The 6,000-nt window shown below is 33.4% G+C and overlaps 1 protein-coding gene across 4 annotated transcripts in view; it reads right to left on the bottom strand.

Annotated features, from left to right (window-relative positions):
• Positions 1-6,000, bottom strand: part of osr2 (odd-skipped related transciption factor 2) — a 206,344-nt gene that overhangs the window by 1,746 nt on the left and 198,598 nt on the right. For 2 of the 4 annotated variants that reach the window (XM_062063724.1, XM_062063723.1), the window contains exon 4: positions 4,937-4,992. The gene's annotated coding sequence lies outside the window, so the exon portion shown is untranslated. Of the gene's footprint in view, positions 1-708; positions 879-4,936; positions 4,993-6,000 lie in introns of those variants that run through there. The other 2 variants (XM_062063722.1, XM_062063725.1) reach the window with 1 other exon arrangement.

The raw sequence follows: 6,000 nt of genomic DNA, 5'->3' as shown, positions 1-6,000 counted from the left end.
GATGCGTTACATTGTGTCGGATATGCATGTTGGAAAATGAACTTGCTAAATAGATGTGATGTGACACGTTTTGCACATGCGCAATTCTCACTATATGGCGTGAATTTCAAATGAAAACAATTAAAAAAAAAAAAAAGCACAGTCCCTGCACATGTTATTGGTTGCACAAGTCAGACGCTTTGAATAATGACAAATAATAGGAAAATCATGTAATTATTCTTATTATCATTATTATGTTTTTACTCATTTAAACAGCAACATATGCATTTATTTTCTATCTAGTACTATAGCAATAATTCTGTAACAGCCTCATTAAAAATATATATACACATTTTCTGGGGGACTTGACAGGAGAAAATGTAATTTATAAATTATGCATGTTTTTTTTAAATTAATTTCTCCTGTTGTTGCTTCCATGCATATACAGTTTTAGACTTTTACAAAACTTTTGCATATACATTTCAGCCTCTTCTCACGTCTCCTCCCCTCAGACAGGACGGGGTTAAATATAATTTTGCACAGGTGCAGCATTAGTCACCATACAGGAACTTGTTCCTACTCCGATCAACAAAGTTCTCCCCCCCCCAACCTTTGGACTTCTTCTATCACACTTAAGACACTTAGCCACAGTTCCATCTGCAGGCGAGAGTCCGATTTCACGCACAGACGCATTGAAAGTTGCAAAACATTAGAAGTGACATGGCTTACCCCGGGGTGAACGGTGGCGTGGATCCTGCGGGTTAGTGCCGGTAATCCACTACAACTTCTCCAAGTTCCAAGTCCATGAAACATTCACAGCCATGCAAGCCGAGCGCAGAGCCTCGCAAGTGTGTGCAGAGACCAGGCGGGTCTGGAGGTTAGGCTGTGTGCGTGTTTGGGTGTCTGCAAGTGTGCGTAATGCGCACCGGTTCTTCACTTTTTAGGACTCCAGTTTGGACTCAGTCAGTCCGCCTCCGACACGCCCCCCTCCCCCCCCCCCCCCCCCCGTTCCCCTGCCCCCTCTTTCTCTATCATTAATTCCAATGTTCCTCCTCTGTTTATTTGTGTTTGGATAGCAACTGGAGATCCAGACCCGAGTGCAGAATACCCGCTTCAGCTCAACTATATGTGACATCTCCATTTAAAAAAAAAAAAAAAATGCACATTTTTCTGCAATTCTGCAACAATTTTTTTTTTTTTTTTTTTTGTGTGTATGTAGAGACAATTGGCAAACAAGAGGAACAGCTCAAAACTCCATGTTTTGGATCAGTATACTTAAAAAAAAAAAGGAAATATAGATTAACTTTGCCATTGGGTAAAGATAAAATTGCGTATTTTTTATTATGGAGCACACTGTCTCTTACAGCATATAGTATTAATACTGTAGTCACAATGTACTGTAATCAACAAATTACTGTAAAATACAGTGCCCCTATATTTGAAAGCATTTCACATTATTGCTTCAGAGTCAAATATTGTAGCCAAACTGTACCTTGCAACAAATTACTGAAGAAAATGACATTACTCGTATACAGTATATGTAGGTATTAAACAGTATTAATCAAATATTGTATTCAAAATGTACTGTAACCATACAACAAATTACTAAAGAAAATGACATTACTCTTATATATTTAGGTATCAAACAGTATTAATCAAATATTGTATTCAAAATGTACTGTAACCTTACAACAAATTACTATAGAAAATGACATTACTCTTATATATTTAGGTATTAAACCGTATTAATCAAATATTGTATTCAAAATGTACTGTAACCATACAACAAATTACTAAAGAAAATGACATTACTCTTATATATTTAGGTATCAAACAGTATTAATGAAATATTGTATTCAAAATGTACTGTAACCTTACAACAAATTACTGAAGAAAATGATAATAGTCTTGTATATTTGGGTATTAAACAGTATTAGTCAAGTATTATATTCAAAATGTACTGTAACCTCACAACAAATTGACAAATCGACAATACTCGTATATATATTTAGGTATTAAACAGTATTAGTCAAATATTGTATTCAAAATGTACTGTAACCTTTTCACAAATCACTGAAGAAAATGACAATACTCTTATATATTTGGGTATTAAACAGCATTAGTCAAATATTGTATTCAAAAGGTACTGTAACCTTACAACAAATTGACAATATTTTTATATATTTGGGTATTAGACAGTATTAGTAAAATATTGTATTCAAAATGTACTGTAACCATACAACAAATTACTAAAGAAAATGACATTACTCTTATATATTTAGGTATCAAACAGTATTAATGAAATATTATCTTCAAAATGTACTGTAACCTTACAACAAATTACTGAAGAAAATGATAATAGTCTTGTATATTTGGGTATTAAACAGTATTAGTCAAATATTATATTCAAAATGTACTGTAACCTCACAACAAATTGACAAAATGACAATACTCGTATATATATTTAGGTATTAAACAGTATTAGTCAAATATTGTATTCAAAATGTACTGTAACCTTTTCACAAATCACTGAAGAAAATGACAATACTCTTATATATTTGGGTATTAAACAGCATTAGTCAAATATTGTATTCAAAAGGTACTGTAACCTTACAACAAATTGACAATATTTTTATATATTTGGGTATTAAACAGTATTAGTAAAATATTGTATTCAAAATGTACTGCAAACTTACAACAAATTACTGAAGAAAATGACAATACTCTTAGGCTATTAAACAGTATAAGTCAAATATTGTATTCAAAATGTACTGTAACCTTACAACAAATTACTAAAGAAAAGGACAATATTCTTATATATTTGGGTATTAAACAAAATTAGTCAAATGTTGTATTCAAAATGTACTGTAACCTAAATGGACAAAATGACAATACCCTCGATATTTAAGTATTAAACAGTACTGGTCAAATATTGTATTCAAAATGTACTGTAACCTTACAACAAATTACTGCAGAAAATGACAGTAACCTTATATTTCTCAGTAAATTAATATAAAAGTAATGCAATTTTTTAGCCAGTAATTTACTGTGAATTTAAAACGAAATGTTTATTGCAGGTGTATGAATAAGCAGAAAGATAAAATTATAAATGTTGCTCAACTTTACAGGCAATTAAGGACACTTTAATTATTGTCTCACATTTTTTTATAATATGTAAATTGCCCTGTTATCATCTATTTGTTATTACAAGCGAATTCAGGCTTGAAGCAAAACAATTCCCATTACAACGTGCACCCAAATCAATAGGTGTTGAAATATAATGATTTATATAATATTAATGTATGTTATTTCTACGTCCGTGTGGAAAATGATAGGACCAGATTTGTTATAACATTTAAAAATACAATCATGCACTTATGGGGGGAATCAAAATACCATCACAAACCTAAAATAGTTCATGTGAATGTAAATAAATATATATTTAATTTGTTAAAGAATATAAAAATAATTTTCACCTTGCTAAAAAAAATCATCTAAATGAATAAATTACAAGTCATTATTTCTCTCATGCCTGCTCTACTGTTGTGTTGTTTTAATGTCTTATTTTGTATGCAAATAATGAGTGTTTCAAATGTAACTAAGGCATTGATCTGGTTGAGTAGTTCTGCAACAGTTAAAGGTTTATAGTGCAGGAGGGCTGACAAGACTCGTTGCTTTACGACTATAGTGCGCCCCCTGTTGGCCGTCTAACAACATGACAGCATGCATAAATGTTTAGACAGGTTGTCTGTTAAAAGCACACTTCAGATATTCTCCACTGAATGGGCAAAAACACAGTTTTGATTAAAACAGAACATAATGAAAGAAAAAAACCTAATAGTTAATAGTTAAAATTAAATGAAAAAAACTTTTCATTTGAGTTATTCATCAAGTAAGAACTGAGCAGGCAGGTAAAGTTCCTTTTTAGAGCTGCAGAACAATAACATGCGACACGTTTCTGCACACATTGTGGTTTCTCGTCTCCTTTGTCACCCGACTTTTTCATTTCTGCGCTTTGCAAATTTGCAGAAAGATCAGAAAAAAGGTGCTAAAGGTATACCACACGTTTGCCAACATGTAAATGCTCATTATACGCGCTCACGGTCTTTTAAACAATATATTCCAGTTGAAATGTGATGTTTTGACATTAATTGGGTCTCTCTTCTGAGTCCCACGTTTGCATAACTCCTCAAGCCTGGAGACTACGCCTATTATGCACACAAGAAATGTCCACTGCAGAGGACACTGCAGCTTCTCATGATAATATTTGTCATTCCCGCCACACAATAACAAACATCCGCAACGTCACAGACGACTCGCCATTTAGCGACCCAGCCCCAGCTATTCACATACACACATGATATTTTCTTGACCTTTTTTTTCCCGACACGTGAACAGTATCAGACGTCGTACTTAGGTAATGTCAGAGAATTAGTGCCTTGACCTTTGACCCCGGCCTGAGTCCCAGCAGCCGCCATGATTCTGTGTGATCATCAGACTCCCAGAGAGTATTAGCGTCAGAAGCCTGCACGCAGCTGCCAAGCCTGTAACGGCCGTCACTTTTCTCCCCACTCCGACCGTCAAAAGAAGGATACGCTCGATTATCAGTGGAGCTTCTCAGAGCTCTCACACGTTGACACAAAGTTGTAAAATGGATTTATGCCTGTGAATATGTGTACAGTTTTCATTAGGAATACATGTAATATCAACCACAAATAAAATAGACGATGATAAAACTGAAACTATCCTACCAAGGTAATGTTATATTTTGAAGAAAAAAACCATTTATTTATACATATATATAAAGACCTGTGCCATATACTCACTTGTCGGACAGCAAAAGTGAAGTCTTTGTTTGGTGTGTGTGTGTTTGTGTGAGAGTGTGTGTGTGTGTGTGTGTATGCTCTTCTGTGCCTGTTGCCAGACAGGATGTCAGGTCCAAACTACGAGTGCTTACCTGCCTGCTGTGGTTTCAAAGCGCCCACGTTGCCACCGTCACACTCACTCATCCTGCTGCAACACACAAAGAGCCCACTAATCCTCAACAGTGCATCATTTAGACTTAGACTTAGACTTCCTTTTTATTGTCATTCAAATTTGAACTTTACTGTACAGATAAGAACGACATTTTGTTGCATTAGCTCATGGTAGTGCAGGATAAAAGAGCAATAAGGTGCAGATATAAATAAATAGATTACTGTACAGATAAATATATTGCACTTTTTCATATTCATCCACGTTTAACATTTACAATGTTAAACACATTTAATAGACCCACAAATTATACATAAAGGACACCATTAAAAAAACACATAAAAATGTCATTTTTGTGTCAACTATGACGTTTTCAAATATATATTTTTAATGTTATTGAGACAGAACTATATAGAATAGTGTTTTTGGTAACACTTTAGTATGGGGAACATATTCACCATTAATTAGTTGCTTATTAACATGCAAATTAGTAACATATTAGCTCTTAATTAGTCATTATTAAGTACTTACTATTGCCTTATTCTGCATGGCCTTATTATACAACCAGTAAGCCGGTAACACTTTATTATGGGGAACATATTCACCATTACTAACCCTAACCTTAACCAAATAACTCTAAATTAAGTCTTTCTTACTGAGAATATGTTCCCCATACTAAAGTGTTACCGTGTTTTTTAATATAGTTTATGATTTAATTAACATGGATTAAAATTGTTGTATTAATTATTGAATGAATGAATGAATGAAAGAATGGAATGAGTTTATTTCGGTCATATAATCAACCATTTAGTGTGATCAATTTAACAGCACAGATGATACATATTAACAATCATACACATACAAAAAGAAAAAGAATGACCGAAAAAGGAATAGTCTGAAGCCAAAGCTTATAGTTTAGATTGCCTGGAACATCAACGTTCAAAAAATCAATGGGATGAAAGTAATTTTTGCTATATTTTATATTTTTCCATTATTTCATCTTTCAAGGCTTTCTCAAACCTCAACAAAGAAGTACATGTCTTCAAC

The sequence above is a fragment of the Entelurus aequoreus genome, linkage group LG11, assembly GCF_033978785.1.
Source record: "Entelurus aequoreus isolate RoL-2023_Sb linkage group LG11, RoL_Eaeq_v1.1, whole genome shotgun sequence".
Taxonomy (NCBI): Eukaryota; Metazoa; Chordata; class Actinopteri; order Syngnathiformes; family Syngnathidae; genus Entelurus; species Entelurus aequoreus.
Note: the sequence above shows the minus strand (reverse complement) of the source record. Positions and strands in the feature narration are given on the sequence as shown.